Source organism: Rana temporaria, chromosome 1 (assembly GCF_905171775.1).
Source record: "Rana temporaria chromosome 1, aRanTem1.1, whole genome shotgun sequence".
NCBI lineage: Eukaryota > Metazoa > Chordata > Amphibia > Anura > Ranidae > Rana > Rana temporaria.
Window position 1 is genome coordinate 671,529,596 of NC_053489.1, and position 25,000 is coordinate 671,554,595.

Below are 25,000 nucleotides of genomic sequence, written 5' to 3' on the forward strand. Positions count from 1 at the left end.
AGTAGGAGACTAACACAGCTCTATCATACAGTATATAGACATTGGCCCGGATTCAGGTAGAATTGCGCTATTTTTACGGAGGCGCAGGGCAACGTTTTTGCCCTGCGCCCCCGCAATTTTTTTGCGCTGCCCTCGATTCACGGAGCTGAAGCTCCGTAAATTGCGCGGGTGCGCCGGCAAAATGCCCGGCGCAAGCACGCCGCAATTTTAAATGATCCCGTAGGGGGCGGGAATCATTTAAATTAGGCGCGTTCCCGCGCCGATCGTAGAGCGCATGCTCCGTCGGGAAACGTTCCCGACGTGCATTGCGGCAAATGACGTCGCAAGGACATCATTTGCTTCAAAGTGAACGTGAATGGCGTCCAGCGCCATTCACGATTCACTTACGCAAACTACGTAAAATTAAAATTTCGCGACGCGGGAACGACGGGTATATGTAACATTGGCTGCCCCTGCTAATAGCAGGGGCAGCCTTACGCAAAAACCGCCGTACGGAAACGACGTAAATTGCGTACGCAGGGCTCGCGCAACGTTGTGAATCGGTGTTAGTATGCAATTTGCTGAGCACAACGGGAACGCCACCTAGCGGTCATCGCAAGAATGCAGCCTAAGAGCCTTATGCCGCGCAGATCTTAGGCTGCAGTCGGCGTAACGAGGTTCCTGAATCAGGAGCATTCGTTACGCCGGGGGAAGTAAGCAATTGCGCTGTGTAACCTATGGTAACCTATGGTTACACAGGCGCAATTGCTTCTTGAATCCAGGCCATTGTAGATAATTGTGCTCCTCTAGCCTTGTGGTGACAGTTTGGTGAGGGCCCTTTTCTGTTCCTGCATGACTGTGCTCTTGTATACAAAGCCATCTCTGTAAAGACGTGGTTGACCAGTTTTGGGTGAAGGAACTTATTTGGCCTTCACTGAGCCCTGTCCTCAACCCTACTGCACACCTTAGCTCCATATAGACCGTGTTAAACCAGTTTGGTTTGGAGGAACTCAAGTGGGCTTTACAGAGTCCTGACCTCAACCCTACAAAACATCTTTGCTCCATAAAGGTTTAGTAGGACCTGTTTACTTTGACGGTACTCCAGTAGTTTGCACATATCCCTGATCTCGACCCTACTGAATACCTTTGCTTCATAAAGACATGGTTGGTTCAGTTTGGTGTGGAGGAGCTCAAATGGCCTGCACAAAGCCTTGACCTCAACCCTAATGACCTTTGCTCCATAAAGACGTGGTGGGACCAGGTTGGTGTGGTGGCACTTAAGTGGCCTTCACAGGTCCTTGACCTCAACCCTACTGAACAGCTTTGCTCCATAAAGACATGGTTAGACCAGTTTGGTGTGGAGGAACTTGAGTGGCTCACACAGGTCCCTGACCTCAACCCTACTGAACACCTTTGCTCCATAAGGACATGGTTAGACCAGTTTGGTGTGGAGGACCTCAAGTGGCCTGTACAGAGCCTTGACCTCAACCCCACTAAACAGCTTTGCTCCATAAAGATATGGTTAGACCAGTTTGCTGTAGAGGAACTTGAGTGGCCTACATGGGTCCCTGACTTCAACTCTACTGAACACTTTCGGTATGAAATGGAGAACCCCACATATGAGCCAAGTCTTCCTGACAGTTCCTGACCTCACAAATGGATCCTCCGGAATCTTGTGGAAAACCGTCCCCGAACAGTGGAAGATGTTAAAACCTCAAAGGGAGGCAGCTACATATCAACCGCAATGTTTTTGATGGTTTTGGAGTGAGATGTCCAACAACTCATATAGGTGTCCTCAAACTTTTGGCCATATGGTGTACTGTACCTGAACCTGCAGGCGACTGGTGAGAGCATTGTACTAAATCTCTGAAAATTCCAAAAAAGCAACCCGGCCAAGAACTTAGATACTCTGCAGGGAAACACAGAGTATTGACAGCTTGAGGTTATAATCTTACCAGAAGATGGTGTGTACCATGCTAGTACCAAATCTTCAGCCCCATGCGCTCTTCTGAACTGCCTAAAGTGAGCCCGTGGTGGACTTAAACAAACAAAACAAAACTTTTTTTCTTTTAGCATGGCGCATGTGCAGACAATGTACACTTCACATGCCAGTGGCCCCGGTGCACAGCCAAATGGCCAAATGCAATTGGGCAGGAGCCAATGAGCCAGATGCACGACCAATAGGTCAGATGCCATTGAGTAGGTGCCAATGGGCCAGGTGCAAGGCCAATAAGCCAGATGCCATTGGGCTAGGCGAAAATGTTCCAGGTGTTCAGCCAATAGGTCAGATGCCATTGAGCAGGAGCCAGTGGGCCAGGTGCATGACCAATAGGTGAGATGCCATTGGGCCAGGTGCACAGCCAATAGGCCAGATGCCATTGGTTAGGTGCCAATGGGCCAGGTGCACAGCCAATAGGCCAGATGCCATTGAGCAGGTGCCGATGGGTCAGGTGCACAGCCAGTAGGCCAGATGCAATTGGTTAGGTGCCAATGGGCCAGGTGCACAGCCAATAGGCCAGATGCCATTGAGCAGGAGTCAGTGGGCCAGGTGCATGACCAATAGGTGAGATGCCATTGGGCCAGGTGCACAGCCAATAGGCCAGATGCCATTGGTTAGGTGCCAATGGGCCAGGTGCACAGCCAATAGCTCAGGTACCAATGGCAAGGTGCATGGCCAGATGCCATTGGGCAGGAGCTGATGGACCAGGGGCACAGCCAGTAGGCCAGATGCCATTGGGCCAGGTGACAATGGGCCAGGTTAGAGCCAATAGGCCAGATGCCATTGAGCAGGTGCCAGTGGATCAGGTGCAGGGACAATAAGTCAGGTGCTATTGGGCCAGGTCAAAATGTTCCAGGTGGGCAGCCAATAGGCCAGATGCCATTGAGCAGGAGCCAATGGGCCAGGTGCACGTCCAATAGGTCAGATGCCATTGAGCAGGTGCCAGTGAACCAGGTGCAGGGCCAATAAGCCAGATGCCATTGGACCACACGACAATGGGCCAGGTGCAAGGCCAAAAGGTCAGATGCCATTGGATGGGTGTCAATGGGCCAAGTGCATAGCCAATAGCTCAGGTGCCACTGGCCAGGTGCAAGGCCAATAGGTCAGATGCCTGTGGATAGGTGTCAATGGGCCAGGTACACAGCCAATGGCTTAGGTGCCACTGGCCAGGTGCAAGGCCAATAGGTCAGATGCCTGTGGATGGGTGTCAATGGGCCAGGTACACAGCCAATGGCTCAGGTGCCACTGGCCAGGTGCACGGCCAATAGGTCAGATGCCATTGGGCAGGTGTCAATGGGCCAGGTACACAGCCAATGGCTCAGGTGCCACTGGCCAGGTGCAAGGCCAATAGGTCAGATGCCTTTGGACGGGTGTCAATGGGCCAGGTACACAGCCAATGGCTCAGGTGCCACTGGCCAGGTGCAAGGCCAATAGGTCAGATGCCTTTGGACGGGTGTCAATGGGCCAGGTACACAGCCAATGGCTCCGGTGCCACTGGCCAGGTGCAAGGCCAATAGGTCAGGGGCCATTGAGCCAGATGACAGTGGGCCAGATGCACAGCCAATAGACCAAATGCCATTGAGCAGGTGCCAATGGGAGCCAGGTGCACAGCCAGCAGGTTGGATGCCATTGGATGGGTGTCAATGGGTCAGGTGCATATTCAATAGCTCAGGTGCCAATGGGGCCAATAACTATTTCTCCTGTAAAACTGCATGTATATCTGGTCTGTGCGAATTGGGGCACAATCAAATGTTATTAAGCTATTTCCTCTCCAGGTCGATTGTTGTTCATTCCTACAGAATAGAGTGAATCAGGAAAATGATGGTTTGAGGATGAGTTGTACTTTCGGTTGTCTAGGAGTAAATGCTAACAGTGTAGACAAAACACGGGGGGGGGGGGGGTCACAACAAAGTTTGAGCTCCAGCGTGGAGCGACCCTGCCGCCAGTGCCGCGCCATTGGTGCACGCCGTGTCCTCACTCATTCGTTCCTGGAAGTCTCTCAGCATTACAGGAAAGAATTTTCCAAAACAGACACGTGAAGCCGAACGTTATTGCGAGCCCGCCAGCTGCTGCGACCCGCAGATGCCTTTAAATGTCCATCAGCATTGAGCATAACATAAACACAGCATGCCGTCCTGTACGGGAGGACCGGGATGTGTCACCGGGGGGCCAGCCAGGGGCCACAGCTCTCAAAGGGCCCAGAGTGTTCATATTTAAAGCACCAGAACTCCTGTGTATATTTATTCCTCAATAGCCGCTTTGCGTGCATCACTGACATCATCACTGTGCTGTACATAGCCTGGGCTGTGGGAGGGGCCCAGCAGGCTCCACCCACTACAGGATGCCGGCAGAAAGCTACCGGAAGGGGCGGAGACACACTGGCAGCAATTGATGGGCACAGTAGCGGCAATTGATGGGCACACTGGCAGCAATTGATGGGGCACAGTGGTGGCAATTGATGGGAACACTGGCAGAAATTGATGGGGCACAGTGGTGTAAATTGATGGGCACAGTGGTGTAAATTGATGGGCACAGTGGTGTAAATTGATGGGCACAGTAGAGGCAATTGATGAGCACACTGGCAGAAATTGATGGGGCACAGTGGTGGAAATTAATGGGCACAGTGGCTGCAATTGATGAGAACAGTAGCGGCAATTGATGGGCACACTGGCAGCAATTGATGGGCACACTGGCAGCAATTGATGGGCACAGTGGTGGAAATTGATGGGCACAGTGGTGGAAATTGATGGGGCACAGTAGCGGCAATTGATGAGTACACTGGCAGAAATTGATGAGTACACTGGCAGAAATTGATGAGTACACTGGCAGAAATTGATGGGCACAGTGGTGGAAATTGATGGGCACAGTGGTGGAAATTGATGGGCACAGTGGTGGAAATTGATGGGCACAGTGGTGGAAATTGATGGGCAAAGTGGTGGAAATTAATGGGCACAGTGGTGGAAATTGATGGGGCACAGTGGTGGAAATTGATGGGGCACAGTAGCGGCAATTGATGAGTACACTGGCAGAAATTGATGGGCACAGTGGTGGAAATTGGTGGGCACAGTGGTGGAAATTGATGGGGCACAGTGGTGGAAATTGATGGGGCACAGTAGCGGCAATTGATGAGTACACTGGCAGAAATTGATGAGTACACTGGCAGAAATTGATGGGCACAGTGGTGGAAATTGGTGGGCACAGTGGTGGAAATTGATGGGCACAGTGGTAGAAATTGATGGGCACAGTGGTGGAAATTGATGGGGCACAGTAGCGGCAATTGATGAGTACACTGGCAGAAATTGATGGGCACAGTAGAGGCAATTGATGGGCACAGTAGAGGCAATTGATGGGCACACTGGAAGCAATTGATGGGCACAGTGGTGGAAATTGATGGGGCACAGTGGTGGAAATTGATGGGGCACAGTAGCGGCAATTGATGAGTACACTGGCAGAAATTGATGAGTACACTGGCAGAAATTGATGGGCACAGTGGTGGAAATTGATGGGCACAGTGGTGGAAATTAATGGGCACAGTGGTGGAAATTGATGGGGCACAGTGGTGGAAATTGATGGGGCACAGTGGTGGAAATTGATGGGCACAGTGGTGGAAATTGATGGGGCACAGTGGTGGAAATTGATGGGGCACAGTAGCGGCAATTGATGAGTACACTGGCAGAAATTGATGTGCACAGTAGAGGCAATTGATGGGCACACTGGCAGCAATTGATGGGCACAGTGGTGGAAATTGATGGGGCACAGTGGTGAACATTGATGGGGCAGTGGTGGAAATTGATGGGCACAGTGGTGGAAATTGATAGGGCACAGTGGTGGAAATTGATGGGGCACAGTGGTGGAAATTGATGAGTACACTGGCAGAAATTGATGAGTACACTGGCAGAAATTGATGGGCACAGTGGTGGAAATTGATGGGCACAGTGGTGGAAATTGATGAGCACAGTGGTGGAAATTGATGGGCACAGTGGTGGAAATTGATGGGCACAGTGGTGGAAATTGATGAGCACAGTGGTGGAAATTGATGAGCACACTGGCAGAAATTGATGGGGCACAGTGGCTGCAATTGATGGGCACAGTGGCTGCAATTGATGGGCACAGTAGCGGCAATTGATGGGCACACTAGCAGCAATTGATGGGCACGGTAGTGGCAATTGATGGGCACACTGGCAGCAATTGATGGGCACAGTAGCAGCAATTGATGGGCACACTGGCAGAAATTGATGGGGCACAGTGGTGGCAATTGATGGGCACAGTGGCTGCAATTGATGGGAACAGTAGAGGCAATTGATGGGCACACTGGCAGAAATTGATGGGGCACAGTAGAGACAATTGATGGGCACACTGGCAGAAATTGATGGGGCACAGTGGTGGAAATTGATGGGCACACTGGCAGAAATTGATGGGGCACAGTGGCTGCAATTGATGGGAACAGTAGAGGCAATTGATGGGCACACTGGCAGAAATTGATGGGGCACAGTAGAGACAATTGATGGGCACACTGGCAGAAATTGATGGGGCACAGTGGTGGAAATTGATGGGCACACTGGCAGAAATTGATGGGGCACAGTGGCTGCAATTGATTTTTTTTTTTAGTTTGTTTTCGCCCCCCAAAAATTTTGAGCACTGCCCGCCACTGGGTGGAACGGGAGATTGGCATCATGGATGTGCAGCCGACAAATCTGAAGCAACTGTGTGATGCCATCAGGTCACTATGGAGAAAAATCTCTGAGGAACGTTTCCAACACCTTGCTGAATTTATGCCACCAAGACTGAAGGGTAAGGGGGGTCCAACCCGGGACTGGCAAGGTGTTCCTAATAAAATGGCCGGTGAATATATATATATATATATATATGTATATATGGCAAATTAGTCATAGACCACCTAGTCATGATGGCCTCTGGTCACAACCAAGGACTCTCTATTCACATTCTCTGATATGTAAACAGCCACCAGGGGGAGCATTTCCAAATTTAAAATGCAAGAAATGAAAATATGGAACAGCAAGAAACGCAAGGATTACATTTCGGCAAATCACCCAAAATATGTTCTCTTTGAAAAGAGACCTAATTGGCTTTCGCTACCTCCACCCCCCGGTCCCCGCCCACATCTGTCATTTTACGCCAAAATTATGTAATTAGACATTAAATCGAATTATCTAAACAGCAATTATGAAATGAGAACGAGTCTTCAGTGACCTATTATATCATTGGGAGAACGCCGAGGACAACAATTTCATGATGAGAATCCTGACCAGAGAGCAGAGATTTATTTTCTCGCGGTCGGGTCGGGTTGCTCGGCGGGGGAGAAAAAAAAAAACCGCAACAAAAAATAACGTTTATCGTCCCGCGATCAGCGAACGGCGAGGAGGAAACGCGGAGATAGAACACGTCTCCGTGTAACCAGATCACATAGGAAGGAGAGGCGTCTTATCACCACACCGGCTTCTGTACAGAGGAGCTTACACTCTAATGTCCCCTCCCCCCACAGTCACACACTGGGCCAGATTCAAGTAGATTTGCGCATTTATTACGGAGGCGCAGGGCAACGATTTTGCCCTGCGCCCCCGCAATTTTTTTGCGCTGCCCTCGATTCACGGAGCAGAAGCTCCGTAAATTGCGTGGGCGCGCCGGCAAAATGCCCGGCGCTAGAGCACGCAATTTAAATGATCCCGTAGGGGGCGTGGATCATTTAAATTAGGCGCGTTCCCGCGCCGAGCGTGCATTGCGGCAAATGACGTGCATTGCGGCAAATGACGTTGCAAGGACGTCATTTGCTTCCAAGTGAACGTGAATGGCGTCCAGCGCCATTCACGATTCACTTACGCAAACTACGTAAATGGCTGCCCCCTTCGCACCCCCCCCCCTACGCCACGCCACTGCACCTGAGCATGTTACCGATGTGATTGGCTGCCAATGAAAACTTACTTTAGTAACAATGGGGTAGATTCAGGTAGGGCTGCGCACTCTTACGGAGGCGCAGCGTACCGTTTTAACGCTACGCCTCCGTAAATTACATGTGCTACGCTTCATTCACGAAGCAGTAGCTCCGTAATTTGCGCGGGCGCTCCGTAAAACTGGCCAGCGTAAGCGCGCGTAATTTAAATGATCCCGTAGGGGGCGGGAATCATTTAAATTAGGCGCGTTCCCGCGCCAAGCGTAGGGCGCATGCTCCGTCGGGAAACTTTCCCGACGTGCATTGCGGCAAATGACGTCGCAAGGACGTCATTTGCTTCCAAGTGAACGTGAATGGCGTCCAGCGCCATTCACTATTCACTTACGCAAACTACGTAAAATGTAAACTTCGTGACGCGGGAACGACGGGTATCCTTAGCATTGGCTGCCCCTGCTAATAGCAGGAGCAGCCTTACGCTAAACACGCCGTACGCAAACGACGTAAACTGCGTACGCAGGGCGCGCGTACCATAGTGAATCGGCGTTAGTATGCAATTTGCATACTCTACGCTGACCACTACGGGAACGCCACCTAGCGGCCATCGCAAGAATGCAGCCTAAGATATGCGGGCATAAGAGCCTTATGCCGCGCATATCTTAGGCTGCAGTCGGCGTAACGAGGTTCCTGAATCAGGAGCACTCGTTACGCCGGGGCAAGTAAGCAATTGCGCTGTGTAACCTATGGTTACACAGGCGCAATTGCTTCTTGAATCTACCCCAATGAATAGAATTTTATTTTTCTGGTGTTACAGATTTTTTTTTGTCCAATTCAACCAATATGGCTGCCCCCCCCCCCCCATCCTCCCCCCTCCCCCATAATATAATGCACAATATAGAAAGCGTTTGTATGTTTATAGAAGGGAAGGATCCGTCTGTGTGGTCGGGGGTTTACAGTAAAGCAAAGTGTACATTTATTGCACAACAACAGTGAGCAATCCGCACCATCGGAGGACGCGGCGCCGCGGATTCCACGTCATTCCAAACCACTAAAGTCGTCCAGGAAACTTTCACTTTTTTTACGCAGTTTTCAACGACACATAAAACTTTTCTGACCGTTTAACACCCAAAAAAATACGTTCCCTTCAATCCGTCCCGCCCGCTATTTTCAGCAAAGGGATGAATAAAAAAAAAATAACGTTTTCTATTAAGGACTCAATTAGAGGAATTTGAGTGCCCATTAACCACTTCATCCCTGGAAGATTTACCCCTCTCCCCCCGTTCATGACCAGGCCTTTTTTTGCGATTCGGCACTGCGTCGCTATAGCTGACAGTTGCGCGGTCGTGCGACGAGGCTCCCGAACAAAATTGGCGTCCTTTTTTCCCCACAAATAGAGATTTCTTTTGGTGGTATTTGATCACCTCTGCGGTTTTTATTTTTTGCGCTATAAACAAAAATAGAACGACAATTTGGAAAAAATGCAATATTTTTTACTTTTTGCTATAATAAATATCCCCCAAAAACATATAAAAAAACTTTTTTTTCCTCAGTTTAGGCCGATACGTATTCTTCTACCTATTTTTGGTAAAAAAAAATTGCAATAAGAGTTTATCATTTGGTTTGCGCAAAATTTATAGGGCCAGATCCACATAGAAATGGATAGGCGCAGCGTATCAGAGATACGCTACGCCGCCGTATCTTACTCGGCTTTAAGTCTAATCCAGGAAGATTTCGCGCTGTAAGTTACGGCGGCGTAGTGTATTTCTGGCGGCGGAATTCTAATCGGCGATTAGGGGGCGTGATTCATTTAAATGAAGCGCGTCCCCGCGCCGATTGAACTCCGCATGCTCCGTTTCGAAATTTTCCCGCCGTGCTTTGCGCAAAATGATGTCACAACGACGTCATTTTTTGAACTTTTTGATTTACGTCCATCCCTATTCACGGACGACTTACGCAAAAAAAATTAAAAATTCAAATTTCGACGCGGGAAAGACGGCCATACTTAACATGGCAAGTCTAACTATACACCGCAAAATACCAGCTTTAACTATACGCCTAGCGACAACGTAAGAGAATGCGACGGCTGCGCGTACCTTCGTGGATCGTTGGAAAAAGCTAATTTGCATACCCGACGTGGAAAACGACGCAAACTCCACCCAGCGGGCGCCGAAGTATTGCACCTACGATCCGAAGGCGTACGCCTGTCGGATCTAAGCCAGAAGCCGTCGTATCTTGGTTTGAGGATTCAAACTAAAGATACGACGCGGCAAATTTGAAAGTACGCCGGCGTACTTGCTATGAGGATCTGGCCCATAGTGTTTACAAAATAGGGGATAGTTTTATTGCATTTTTATAAAAAAAAAATGTTTTTACTACTAATGGCGGCGATCAGTGATATTTTTCATGACTGCGACATTATGGCGGACACATCGGACAATTTTGACACATTTTTGGGACCATTGTCATTTTCACAGCAACAAATGCTATAAAAATGCATTGTTTACTGTGAAAATGACAATTGCAGTTTGGGAGTTAACCACAAGGGGGCGCTGAAGGGGTTATGTGTGACCTCATCTGTGTTTCTAACTGTAGGGGGGCATCATTGTGACATCATTGATCGTGTTTTCCTATATTAGGGAACACACGATCAATGACAGCGCCACAGTGAAGAACGGGGAAGGTGTGTTTACACACAGCTCTCCCCGTTCTTCAGCTCCGGGGACCGACTGCGGGAAACCGGCGGCGATCAGGTCCGCGGGTCCCACGGCCGCGGTCACGGAGCTTCGGAACCCACGGCTGGGCACTTAAAGAGGACGTACAGGTACATGCCTGTGCCCAGCCGTGCCATTCTGCCGACATATATGTGCAGGAGGCGGTCCTTAAGTGGTTAATAAATATCCCCAAAAATATCGAATTCCTCAGTTTAGGCCGATACGTATTCTTCTACATATTTTTGGTAAAAAAAAAAATCGCAATAAGCGTATATTAATTGGTTTGCGTAAAAGTTATAGGGGCAGATCCACGTACAGCGGCGCATATTTCCGCCGGGCGTAGCGTATCTTAGATACACTACGCCGCCGTAACTTACTTTTTATTTTTCCAAATCCTCAAAGAATGCGTGCCGTAAGTTACGGCGGCGTAGTGTATCTTTGGCGGCGTAAGGGCGCGCAATTCAAATGGATGCGATGGGGGCGTGTTTTATGTAAATACATCATGACCTAAATAAAGTTTTTGTTTAACGGCGCATGTGCCGTCCGTGGGGGTATCCCAGTGCGCATGCTCGAAATTAAACCGGAACAAGGCAATGCTTAAGACAGTGATGTCATTCTACGCAAATCCCTAATGCGAACGACTTACGCAAACGACGTAAAAAATTCAAATTTCGACGCGGGAGCGACGGCCATACTTAACATTGAGTATGCCACCATAGCAGCTTTAACTATACGCCGGAAAAAGCCGAACGCAAACGACGTAAAAAAAATGTGCCGCCTGGACGTACGTTTCGTGGATCGTCGTATCTAGCTAATTTGCATACTCGACGCGGAATTTGACGGAAACGTCACCTAGCGGCCAGCGTAAATATACACCTAAGATCCGACGGCGTACTAAGACGTACGCCTGTCGGATCGATCCCTCATTCCGTCGTATTTTTGTTTTGTGGATACAAAACAAAGATACGACGCGGGAACTTTGAAATTACGCCGGCGTATCAATAGATACGCCGGCGTAATTTCTTTGTGGATCTGCCCCATTGCGTCTACAAAATAGGGGATAGATTTATGGCGTTTTTATTAATATTTTTTTTACTAGTAATGGCGGCGATCTGCGATTTTTAACGTGACTGCGACATTGCGGCGGACACATTGGACACTTTTGACGCTATTTTGGGACTGTTGTCATTTATACAGCGATCGGTGCCATACAAATGCACTGTTTACTGTGTAAATGACACTGGCAGGGAAGGGGTTAAACACTAGGGGGGCGGGGAAGGGGTTAAGTGTGTCCTAGGGAGTGATTCTAACTGTGTGGGGGCGTGGCTACCAGTGACACGACAGCGATCACTGCTCCCGATGACAGGGAACAGACGATCAGTGTCCCGTCACTAGGCAGAACAGGGAAATGCCTTGTTTACATAGGCATCTGCCGCTCTGTGACACGATCGCAAGCACCCGGTGGACATCGAGTCCGCGGGACCCGTGGGCGCAATCACCGAGCTTGCGGTGGGGGGGGAAAAATCACAGGTACATCCCTTCGCGAATCTGCGCCATTCTGCCGACGTATATGGACATGCGGCGGTTGGCAAGTGGTTAAAGGAAAATCCCGAAAATCGTAGTTTGATTGGTTGGTGCAAAAGTTGTCCCGCCTACAAACTACGGGATTTATTTTATTTTTATTTATTTATTTAGTAATAGTGCCGTCGGCGACTTATCGCGGGACTGCGATATTGCGGCCAAAAAAAATCAACGATCGCCGTCCTGCCTGCGCACTGAGCGATCGGCGGGTTCCCGGCAGACATGGAGTCCGCGGTGCCCGCTGCTGGGCTCCTGCTGTGCGTGATCGCAGCGGGAGTGGGATCGCCAGCGGCACGCGGGCCCGCCCCCGACACGGAGGTGTCCGATCATGTACTAGGTACGCGATGTGGCGCGGAGCGGCCGTCCTTCCGCGTTTTATCCACGGTGGGCGGCCGTGAAGCGGTTAATGCGCCTAATGCGTGAAGATGTGGCAATGGCAAATTTTCGGTGCGTTTTTTTGCATTGCGTAAAAAAAATAAACCAGAAGGTCCGTCTCCTACTATAGAAGGGGGGACATATGGCGGCCATGTTATCGGGGGAGGGGCGCTGGATTTGTTAGGAAGAGCTGACAATCTGTGTAGAGAGATTCCGTGTTATAGAGTGTGCAAGACTGTGCTACTACACTGTGCTACTACACTGTGCTATATTCTACTACACTGTGCTACTATACTGTGCTATATCCTACTACACTGTGCTATATTCTACTACACTGTGCTACTACACTGTCCTATATTCTACTACACTGTGCTATATTCTACTACACTGTGCTACTATACTGTGCTATATCCTACTATACTGTGCTATATTCTACTACACTGTCCTATATTCTACTACACTGTCCTATATTCTACTACACTGTGCTATATTCTACTACACTGTGCTACTATACTGTGCTATATCCTACTATACTGTGCTATATTCTACTACACTGTGCTACATCCTACTACACTGTGCTATATTCTACTATACTGTGCTATAGTGAGCTACACATTACTATACTGTGCTATATAGGGGGATATGCAGTGCTATACAGTATATTGTACTATACTAGGCTTTATTGTGCTATAGTGGGCTATATTATACTATACTGTGCTGTACTGTTCTGTATTAGACTATATAGTACTATGCTATACTGTTCTATTCTATACTTTACTATACTATTGAACTATACTAGACTATATTATACTATACTATGCTATACTGAAATATTCTATACTGTTCTATACTCTACTATATTATACTATACTGTTTTATATTATACTCTACTGTTCTATACTAGGCTATGTTATACTATACAATGCTATACTGTTCTATACTGGACTATATTATACTATACTATGCTATACTGTTCTATATTAGACTATATAGTACTATGCTATACTGTTCTATTCTATACTTTACTATACTATCATACTATACTAGACTATATTATACTATATTGTTCTATACGGGACTATATTATACTATACTGTTCTATACTAGGCTATATTATACTATACTATACTATACTGTTCTATATTAGACTATATTATACTATGCTATACTGTTCTTTACTATACTATACTATACTATATTATACTATACGGTTCTATACTGGCCTATATTATACTATACTGTTCTATATTATACTATACTGTTCTATATTATACTATACTGTTCTATACTGGACTATACAGTGATATACTGTACATAGTGTGCTATACTGTATTATACTATGCTTTACTGTGCTATACTGTACATAGTGTGCTATACTATACTATCCTGGGCACTGTAGAGGTGGGATATGAGGGGGACCCCCCGTGTTCACAGTTCTATAGACCCAGCAGTCCTCCTCGGGGCAACTTTTTCCTGTATCAGCATAAAGCACTCGCCCCGCCCCCTGCCCTTCCCCCTCCATGTTTCTTTCATTTTCTGTATTTATTTTCTGCTCGGGTTGAATGCAATGAAATGTATATAGCGGTGACTCACCAGATAATTGCGTCTCACAAACAAAAGCGCTCTCTATATGCGCTTAGTAGTGTGTCATCATATAGGATATAATTCGCAGACTTCCTTCCAAGAACCTCTCTATGCTCATATGTGAGGGAAGTGCAGCGCACACGCGGCTCTTCACCGTCATTGGAGCTACACAGTGCTTTGCCATAACCTTCATCCCTTTCCCCACCCCCACCCTTGTCAAAGTTTTAGTAAAAGCTAGGCATTTCATTAACCTCCAATGAGAAATAGGTCTAAAAAAATTAGAAACATTCACAGAACTATTTTCTCAACAGGTCGAATGCTATTCTCAATACGAAATAGCGCGAATCAAGAAAATTCCGTATTATAGCCACTAGGTAAAGCTGGAGATCACAGTAAATAAGGGCCAGATTCACGTAGAATCGCGGCGGCGTAACGTATCCTAGATAAGTTACACCGCCTGCACCGCCGGACCTACCGCGCATGCTCCGTTTCCGAACTCCCGCCGTGCTTTGCGCGCCGTGACGTCATTTTTTTGAACGGCGACGCGCGTAGCGTACTTCCGTATTCCCGGACGGCTTACGCAAACGACGTTGATTTTTACATTTCGACGCGGGAACGACGGCCATACTTTAGACAGCAATACACTTGCTGACTAAAGTTAAGGCACAAAAAAAAAAGTGTAACTTTGCGACGGGAAACTTGACTAGCGGCGACGTAGCAAACGCGAAAAACCGTTGTGGATCCGCCGTAACTCCTAATTTGCATACCCGACGCTGGTTTACGACGTAAACTCCCCCCAGCGGCGGCCGCGGTACTGCATCCTAAGATCCGACAGTGTAAAACAATTACACCTGTCGGATCTTCTGCCTATCTATGCGTAACTGATTCTATGAATCAGTCGCATAGATAGAAACAGAGATACGACGGCGTATCAGGAGAAACGCCGTCATATATCAGTTGTGAATCTGGCCCTAAGTATTTATTTCCCCATTACCTCCATTCTAGTGCCCATAATGTGGTATTTTCCTAATTGTCTCTATGAAGAACATTCGACCTGGAGAGAAAATAGCCTTATAACATTCGTGTTGGCCCCCCCATTCGCACAGAATGAATGCACATGCAGTTTCACAGGATGAATAGCTCTGATTTTTTTATTTTTTATATATAAATACGCTCCTATTTGTTGGTAAACCTTTAAGAGTTAATACAGTGTGGCACTGCAATGAAAAAGAGCTCACCGGCTATGCCATTGAACCGGGCAGAACTTTTTTTTCTTTTTTTTAGATCTGCTGTGGTTTTTTTTTTCATATTTAAATCTTTTATTTTATTTTTCTTTTATGGTAAGGTTCACAGAAGGTTAACATATCTTATACAATAGATACATAATCATATAGTTCTTATCACTACACACTTATGATGGGCTAGCAGATAAACAGGTGGGGATTCAGAAACTTAAGAAGAATAAACCAAAAGCAGTACCTCCCCGGACCTCTTGCTCTATTCCCAAGCCCGCCTGCCTTTTATCAGTAACTTCTTTTCCCGTTTCCTAGTACCACTGTATTGACCTCACACTTCTTCCTCCCCTCTGTTCCCTTGTCCATTCCTATACCCCACCTAACCCCCCCTTAAACCTAGAATCAACATAATCCTCAACAAAACAACAACCAAAAAAAAAAAAAGAGAAAACCCCGCCAACCCCCTCCCCTCCTCTCCCTCCCCTACCTCGCCGGAGACGGACGGATCCTCCCTTACTTCAACCCTTCGGCCTCTCCCTTTTCACTTCTACCCAAAAAGGAATCTTCTCTCCCCTATCTATTCCACCAGTAATCTCTTCCCCTCTTCCGTACTCATAAACTGATTCCAACCTGTCCAAGTTTCTACATACTGTTCCCTTTTGTTCCGGGCTGAGAGGATCAGGTCTTCTATAGCTCCAGTCTCTCTCACTCTATTGAGCCATCTCGCAATAGAGGGTGATCTACTGTCTCTCCATTGTAATGTTATTCCATTTCTGGCAGTATTTATCATGTGACATATCACCATCTTTTTGTACTCTCGCACTGGGATTTGTGAGCAATGGAGCAGAAAAAAAGCTGGATCCTCCTGAATCTGGTGCTCCGTAAATTTTTGAACAATTCTCTGGACTTCCTTCCAGTAATCTCTTACTTTTGCACAGGACCAAAATATATGCAGCAAAGTTCCCTGCTCCACACCACATCTCCAACAATACTCTGAGTAGCCTTTAGAAAATTTATGTAACCTTACTGGTGTATAATACCATTGGAGCAATAATTTATAATTGGATTCCTGTATTCGCGTAGATATTGAGGAGTTTAGTGCTAAGTGAATTATGTGTTTACGTTGAGTCTGTGAGAAATTTCTCCCCAGATCTCTTTCCCATTTCCCCAGTCCCGGCAACTCAAAATCCTCCTGAGGGGAATTCAATAGTCTATACATCTTTGAGCTCACTCTTTGTATTGGTTCCTCCTCATCGCAGTATTGTTCAAATTTTGTTAGTTGTCGCCGAAAATTAGATGGTTGTCCCAGGGATCTTAAAAAGTTGCTTATTTGAAATGCTTGCCAAAAGGATAACTCATAATTCCCTCCTCTCTTTGTTAGGGCCTCCAATGATGGCCACATACCAGTTTGCAGAAAATGTGATACCTGTACTTTACCCCTTTGTTTTAATTTATTAAAAACTGCTCCTGCTGTACCTGGTATGAAGCCTGGGTTCCCTAATATAGGGAACAGGGGAGAACACTTCGATGAGAATTTTGGGTTTTTACATATTTTAGCTGCGATTGACAACGTTGGGCCAATTATGGGATGTTTCTTCATCTTACTTGGCAATAACTTATAACACCAAGGGGCTCTACTTAGTGTTATTGGACAGGTCTGCTGTTCTACCTCAACCCACCTTTTATAGTGTCCGTTTCTACACCAGTCTATCAATCTCGTCAAATGTGCCGCTTGATAATATTTGACAATATCCGGGACTGCCATCCCCCCAAAACACTTGGGTAACCTCATTACCTCTTTCTTAATTCTTGCCTTTTTCCCTGCCCAGATGAATTTCATCAGGAGGGCACTAATTTGCCGTAGGAAGGCCGATGGTATCAAGATCTGCTGTGGTTTTTACTCACTGCTAAAGCTACCTGAAAAACAATCCGATTGGGGTGCTGCTGCTGTATTATGAAGTTTACTATGAAAATAAAAAAATTCATTCCACAGCCAAACGTGTGCTGCCAGACAGTGTATGCTGTCCATGAAAACCATACTGCTCCGTAACACCAAGTACATTTTAAAGGCATGTCCTAACCTGTAATTTAAAAGGATTTGTGTATTTTCAGTGTCGCCATAAAACCCACATGAAAGTAACAAAAAAAAAAAAAAATGCTGGGTACTGCAATGGGGGCATGGACCAATGCCAAAAATACTGTACAATGGGGAGAGGCCCTCTTTCACTCCCATGGCAGTGCCCAGATTCTTTTTTTTTTTTTTTTTTAAACAAGAGTTTGTCTATTAGACGTATAAATGGCCAGAATTTATAGACAACATAGATTTCAATGGGGTTACCATAAAGTTCGGGTTTATGAAATCTTGAGTACAAAGTGTCCATAAACGGTTAGCACAAGCCCTATTTTTTCTTAAAGTGGACTACCTGGTTCTTGGGATTTGCCCTTCCCTTCATAACAAACTCTGGGGTGAGTATTGAGGAACATCCATATCACCCAGAGGGCTCTTTGAGAAGGTTAATTGGTTAACCACTTAAGCCCCGGACCATTATGCAGGTTAAGGACCTTGCCCCTTTTTGCGATTCCGCACTGTGTCGCTTTAACTGACAATTGCGCGGTCGTGCGACGTGGCTCCCAAACAAAATTGGCGTCCTTTTTTTCCCCACAAATAGAGCTTTCTTTTGGTGGTATTTGATCACCTCTGCGGTTTTTATTTTTTGCGCTATAAACAAAAATAGAGCGACAATTTTGAAAAAAATTCTATATTTTTTACTTTTTGCTATAATAAATATCCCCCAAAAATATATAACATAATTTTTTTCCCTCAGTTTAGGCCGATGCGTATTCTTCTACCTATTTTTGGTAAAAAAAATCGCAATAAGCGTTTATCGGTTGGTTTGCGCAAAATTTATAGCGTTTACAAAATAGCGGATAGTTTTATTGCTTTTTTATAAAAAAAATTTTTTTTACTACTTATGGCGTCGATCAGCGATTTTTTTCGTGACTGCGACATTATGGCGGACACTTCAGACAATTTTGACACATTGTTGGGACCATTGTCTTTTTCACAGCAAAAAATGCATTTAAATTGCATTGTTTATTGTGAAAATGACAGTTGCAGTTTGGGAGTTAACCACAGGGGGCGCTGATGGGGTTATGTGTGACCTCAAGTGTGTTTACAACTGTAGGGGGGTGTGGCTGTAAGTGTGATGTCATCGATTGTGTCCCCCTATAAAAGGGAACACACGATCGATGACGGCACCACAGTGAAGAACGAGGAAGGTGTGTTTACACACAGCTCTCCCCGTTCTTCAGCTCCGGGGACCGATCGCGGGACTCCGGCGGCGATCAGGTCCCGCGGTCACGGAGCTTCGGACCGGGTCATATGAACTTTTGTACTAAGTGCTCCTCAATACCCATCTCACGGTTTATCATCGGCTGAGCGCTCGTTTTTTTGCCATCAAAGATGGACCATAACAAGGTTCACCTATACTTCACCTTCATTAGGTATCAGCTCCTTTGAAGGAAGACACAATCCATTGTATATCTATTGGAATCAAGCTTCAATACTATTGGTCCAGCACACACACACCGTGTATACAGGCAGAAGTTTACCTGAAAATGACACTACGCCCATCCCATCTTCTCAGTGAGACGGGAGAATGACCGTCTCCACCATGCAAAGAATTTGTAGTCGTGATACCCTACAGTAACCCTAAGGAGCCCCATCCTACATAAAGAGTGCAGAGTTCAGGGGTGCTCTATATGCAGAGTGCAGAGTTTTAGGGGTGCACTACATACAGAGTGCAGAGTTCAGGGGTGTTCTATATACAGAGTGCAGAGTTCAGGGGTGCACTACATACAGAGTGCAGAGTTCAGGGGTGCACTACATACAGAGTGCAGACTTCAGGGGTGCACTACATACAGAGTGCTGCAGAGTTCAGGAGTGCACTACAGAGTGCTGCAGAGTTCAGGAGTGCACTACAGAGTGCAGAGTTCAGGAGTGCACTACAGAGTGCAGAGTTCAGGAGTGCACTACATACAGAGTGCAGAGTTCAGGAGTGCACTACGTACAGAGTGCAGAGTTTAGGAGTGCACTACGTACAGAGTGCAGAGTTCAGGGGTGCACTACATACAGAGTGGAGGGATCAGGAGTGCACTACATACAGAGTGCAGAGTTCAGGAGTGCACTACAGAGTGCACAGTTCAGGAGTGCACTACATACAGAGTGCAGAGCTCAGCAGTGCACTACGTACAGAGTTCAGGAGTGCACTACATACAGAGTGCAGATTTGAGCAGTGCACTACGTACAGAGTGCAAAGTTCATCAGTGCACTACGTACAGAGTGCAGAGTTCAGGAGTGCACTACATACACAGTGCAGAGTTCAGGAGTGCACTAAGTACAGAGTGCAGAGTTCAGGAGTGCTCTACATACAGAGTACAGATTTCAGGGGTGCACTACATACTGAGTGCAGAGTTCAGCAGTTCACTATGTACAGAGTGCAGAGTTCAGGGGTGCACTACACACAGAGTGCAGAGTTCAGAGTTCAGGGGTGCTCTATGTACAGAGTGTAGAGTTCAGGGGTGCACTACACACAGAGTGCAGAGTTCAGGGGTGCACTACACACAGAGTGCAGAGTTCAGGGGTGCACTACACACAGAGTGCAGAGTTCAGGGGTGCACTACACACAGAATGCAGAGTTCAGGGGTGCACTACACACAGAATGCAGAGTTCAGGGGTGCACTACACACAGAATGCAGAGTTCAGGGGTGCACTACACACAGAATGCAGAGTTCAGGGGTGCACTACACACAGAATGCAGAGTTCAGGGGTGCACTACACACAGAATGCAGAGTTCAGGGGTGCACTACACACAGAATGCAGAGTTCAGGGGTGCTCTACTGCTTAAAAAGGGACTGAAAGCTGTTTAAATAGGGGCCAAAAAACTGCTTTACAAAAGAAACTGAAAACTTAAAAAAAAAAAAGAGAAGGAAAACTTCTGGAAAAAAATACGGAAAACTGCTCAAAACAGACTACAAACTGCTTAAAAAGGACCAAAAACTGCCTAGAAAAAAATGAGAACTGGCTAAAAAAAAGGCCAAAAACTGCTTAAAAAAATAATGACACGTGCTTAATAAAAAGACTTAAACTGCTTAACAAAAATAAATGAGAACTGCCTAAAAAAAAGAACAAAAAAAAATGCTTAGAACAGACTAAAAACTGCTTAAAAAAGCACAGAAAACTGCTTGGAATGGACTGAAAAATGTCTAAAAAAAGGACCCTAAAAAAACTGCTGAAAAAAAAAGAGGACTGGAAACTGCTTAACAAAATGAACCAAAAACTTCCTAGAAGGGATAATTGATAAAAGCTTAAAAAAAGAACTGAAAATGTTCTAAAGTATCGAAACTGCTAAAAATTACTTTAGGAACAACTAAAACTGGCTAAAAAAGGAACAACTAAAACTGGCTAAAAAAGGAACAACTAAAACTGGCTAAAAAAGGCCAAAAACTGCCTAAAAAAAATAATGAAAATTGCTTAATAAAAAGACTTAAACTGCTTAACAAATATAAATGAAAACTGCCAAAAAAAGAACCTAAAGATATGCTTAAAACAGACTGAAAACTGCTTAAAAAAGCACAGAAAACTGCTTGGAATGGACTAAAAAATTTCTAAAAAAAGGAACCTAAAAAAAAAAAAACTGCTGAAAAAAAGAGGACTGGAAACTGCTTAACAAAATGAACCAAAAACTTCCTAGAAGGGATAATTGATAAAAGCCTAAAAAAAGAACTGGAAATGTTCTAAAGTATCGAAACTGCTAAAAATTACTTTAAAAAGTACCACATTCTGCCTGGAATGGACTAAAAAACTTCTAAAAAAAAGAGAAGGAAAACTTCTGAAAAAAAATACGGAAAACTGCTCAAAACAGACTACAAACTGCTTAAAAGGGACCAAAAACTGCTTAGAAAAAGCTGAAAACTGGCTAAAAAAAGGCCAAATACTGCTTTAAAAAATTTATGAAACGTGCTTAATAAAAAGACGTAAACTAAAAAAAAAAAAAAAAACTGCTGAAAAAAAAAAGGACTGGAAACTGCTTAACAAAATGAACCAAAAACTTCCTAGAAGGGATAATTGATAAAAGCCTAAGAAAAGAACTGAAAATGTCCTAAAGCAGACTAATAACTGCCTAAAAAAGTATCGAAACTGTTAAAAATTACTTTAAAAAGTACCACATTCCGCCTGGAACGGACTAAAAAACTTCTAAAAAAAAGAGAAAGAAAACTCCTGGAAAAAAAGACTGAAAACTGCTCAAAACAGACTAAAAACTGCTTAAAAAGGACCAAAAATTGCTTAGAAAAAAATGAAAACTGGCTAAAAAAAGGCCAGAAACTGCTTAAAAAAATAATGAAAAGTGCTTAATAAAAAGACTTAAACTGCTTAACAAATATAAATGAAAACTGCCTAAAAAAAAATAACCAAAAAAAATGCTTAGAACAGACTGAAAAATGCTTAAAAAAGGACCAAAAACTGATTAGAAAGACTGAAAACTGCTTAAAAAAGCACAGAAAACTGCTTGGAATGGACTGAAAAATGTCTAAAAAAAGGAACCTAAAAAAAAAAAACTGCTGAAAAAAAGGACTGGAAACTGCTTAACAAAATGAACCAACAACTTCCTAGAAGGGATAATTGATAAAAGCCTAAAAAAAACTGAAAATGTCCTAAAGCAGACTAATAACTGCCTAAAAAAGTATCGAAACTGCTAAAAAGTACCACACTCCACCTGGAACGAACTAAAAAACTTCTAAAAAAAAGAGAAGGAAAACTCCTGTAAAAAAAGATGGAAAACTGCTCAAAACAGACTAAAAACTGCTTAAAAAGGACCAAAAACTGCTTAGAAAAAACGGAAAACTGGCTAAAAAAAGGCCAAAAACTGCTTTAAAAAATGAAAAGTGCTTAAGAACAAGACTTAAACTGCTTAAATGAAAACTGCCTAAAAAAAAAAAAAAAGTATAACTGCCTTGAAAAGTATCGAAAGTGCTAAAAATTACTTTAAAAAAGTACCACATTCCGCCTGGAACGGACTAAAAAACTTCTAAAAAAAAAAAGAGAAGGAAAACTCCTGGAAAAAAAGACTGAAAACTGCTCAAAACAGACTAAAAACGGCTAAAAAAAATGTATAGAAAACGTACTAAAAATGGATCAAAAACATAACCCTTTAGCTTCAGTGTGAAAAAATAAAAAAACTTTCAGTACCAAAACCGCATTGAATTTTTGAAGTAGCAAACAAAACTTTGTCTTCATGTGGACACATAAGGGACATGCACCCTGCTGCTTTTATTAAAAACAAAAAACAAGGAGGGCCAAAATACACAAAGTGGTGCATTACTACAAAAAAAAAAAAGATTTGCGTAGCCGTTCGCCTGCGTTTACATTCGTTCTTCACATTCGTTCTTCACATTCGTTCTTTACATTCGTTCTTCACATTCGTTATTCACAGTCGTTCTTTACATTCGTTCTTCACATCCGTTCTTTACATTCGTTCTTCACATTCGTTCTTTACATTCGTTCTGTGCGAATGGGGCCAACTCAAATGTTCTCCGGCCATATTCAAACATGTGAATGGGCAAAATAACCCCTTATGGCCACTAGATGGAACTAAAGATGTAGATTGTTTTGTTTTTTTTATAGCATAGTCGGCACCATCTAGTGGCCATAATGTGGTATTTCCCCCCCTTCGTTCACGTTCGATCTGCAGAGACTATAGCTTGGAGAACATTCGATGTGTCCCCATTTGCGCAGAACAAATTTACATTTGCAAAATTTTAACACTTATGAGAATCTTTTTTTTTTTATACGTTTTTATAGATGTTCCGTCAAAAAAAAACAAAAAACAGACAAAAATAAATCAGAATGCTGGAATTCTGAATTGGCTTGCTTTGGGTTGGGGGGGAGGGGGGGGATATTGCAGCGACCATAAGGCGCAGATCCGGGATTCTTTCCGTAGATCTGCCTGGTAGAGTTTTACGAATATCCGAAAAGGAAAACCAGGACTGGAACAAGCCCGGAAAGTTCTATGGAAATCCTTTTTTTTAGAATTGTTGAACCGCGCGGAGCGGGATGCAGCCGCTGATCCCTCTGCGATCGCTCGCTCGCTCCTGACATTCAAACCCTCCTGTGACTTGTGTCACCAGCAATGTACACCACCCCCCCCCCTCCCCAAACCACCACCACCTCGTCTTCATCAGACAGGTCCTCTTACCTTCACCTCCCCGAAGAGCAGAGCATGGTAGCGGGCTCCGCAAACGTTCAGCAGTTCTGTGCTTTGGAAAAATAAATCCGCGAGCGAAATGAGAAGAAAAATAGAAATATGAGAGAATGAAGAATCCTGCCAGGCAACCCCCCCCCCCCCCAACCCCCCCTCCCTGCAAAGACTGAAACCTGAATCCGGCCTTCTGGGCCCCGGCCAAGAGCCAGAGCCGAGTGGAGGTGCAGAGGGAGGGAGGAGGGGGGGGGATCGACTAAAAACTTCTGTGCTGCCAACTCCAGCCGCACTCCCCCCCCCCAACAATCACACACAGAGCTCTGCTATGCAGCACACATACTACGCTCTGCTATGCAGCACACATACTACGCTCTGCTATATACACACACAGAGCTCTGCTATGCAGCACACATACTACGCTCTGCTATACACACACAGAGCTCTGCTATGCAGCACACATACTACGCTCTGCTATGCAGCACACATACTACGCTCTGCTATACACACACAGAGCTCTGCTATGCAGCACACATACTACGCTCTGCTATGCAGCACACATACTACGCTCTGCTATACACACACAGAGCTCTGCTATGCAGCACACATACTACGCTCTGCTATACACACACAGAGCTCTGCTATGCAGCACACATACTACGCTCTGCTATACACACACAGAGCTCTGCTATGCAGCACACATACTACGCTCTGCTATACACACACAGAGCTCTGCTATGCAGCACACATACTACGCTCTGCTATGCAGCACACATACTACGCTCTGCTATGCAGCACACATACTACGCTCTGCTATGCAGCACACATACTACGCTCTGCTATACACACACAGAGCTCTGCTATGCAGCACACATACTACGCTCTGCTATACACACACACAGAGCTCTGCTATGCAGCACACATACTACGCTCTGCTATACACACACACAGAGCTCTGCTATGCAGCACACATACTACGCTCTGCTATACACACACACAGAGCTCTGCTATGCAGCACACATACTACGCTCTGCTATACACACACACAGAGCTCTGCTATGCAGCACACATACTACGCTCTGCTATACACACACAGAGCTCTGCTATGCAGCACACATACTACGCTCTGCTATACACACACAGAGCTCTGCTATGCAGCACACATACTACGCTCTGCTATGCAGCACACATACTACGCTCTGCTATACACACACACACACGCCGCTTCAATGACAAATCAAAACCAGGGGCCAACCCGATCAGCCCGGGAGAAATAAATGGCCACAAAAATTTACCGTTCAACAAAACGTTATCAAAAATCAATCCTCTACTTTCACCGTGTTTTATTGTTTATATCTTTATAAAAAAAAAAAAAA

At 45.3% G+C, this 25,000-nt stretch overlaps 1 protein-coding gene across 2 annotated transcripts in view; it reads right to left on the reverse strand.

The window, feature by feature from the left end:
• Positions 1 to 25,000, reverse strand: part of IL11RA (interleukin 11 receptor subunit alpha) — a 193,672-nt gene that overhangs the window by 73,868 nt on the left and 94,804 nt on the right. The window contains exon 1 of one of the 2 annotated variants that reach the window (XM_040335626.1): positions 23,625 to 23,732. The exons of the other annotated variant lie outside the window; for it this stretch is intronic. The gene's annotated coding sequence lies outside the window, so the exon portion shown is untranslated. Of the gene's footprint in view, positions 1 to 23,624; positions 23,733 to 25,000 lie in introns of those variants that run through there. 2 annotated transcript variants of the gene reach the window in all.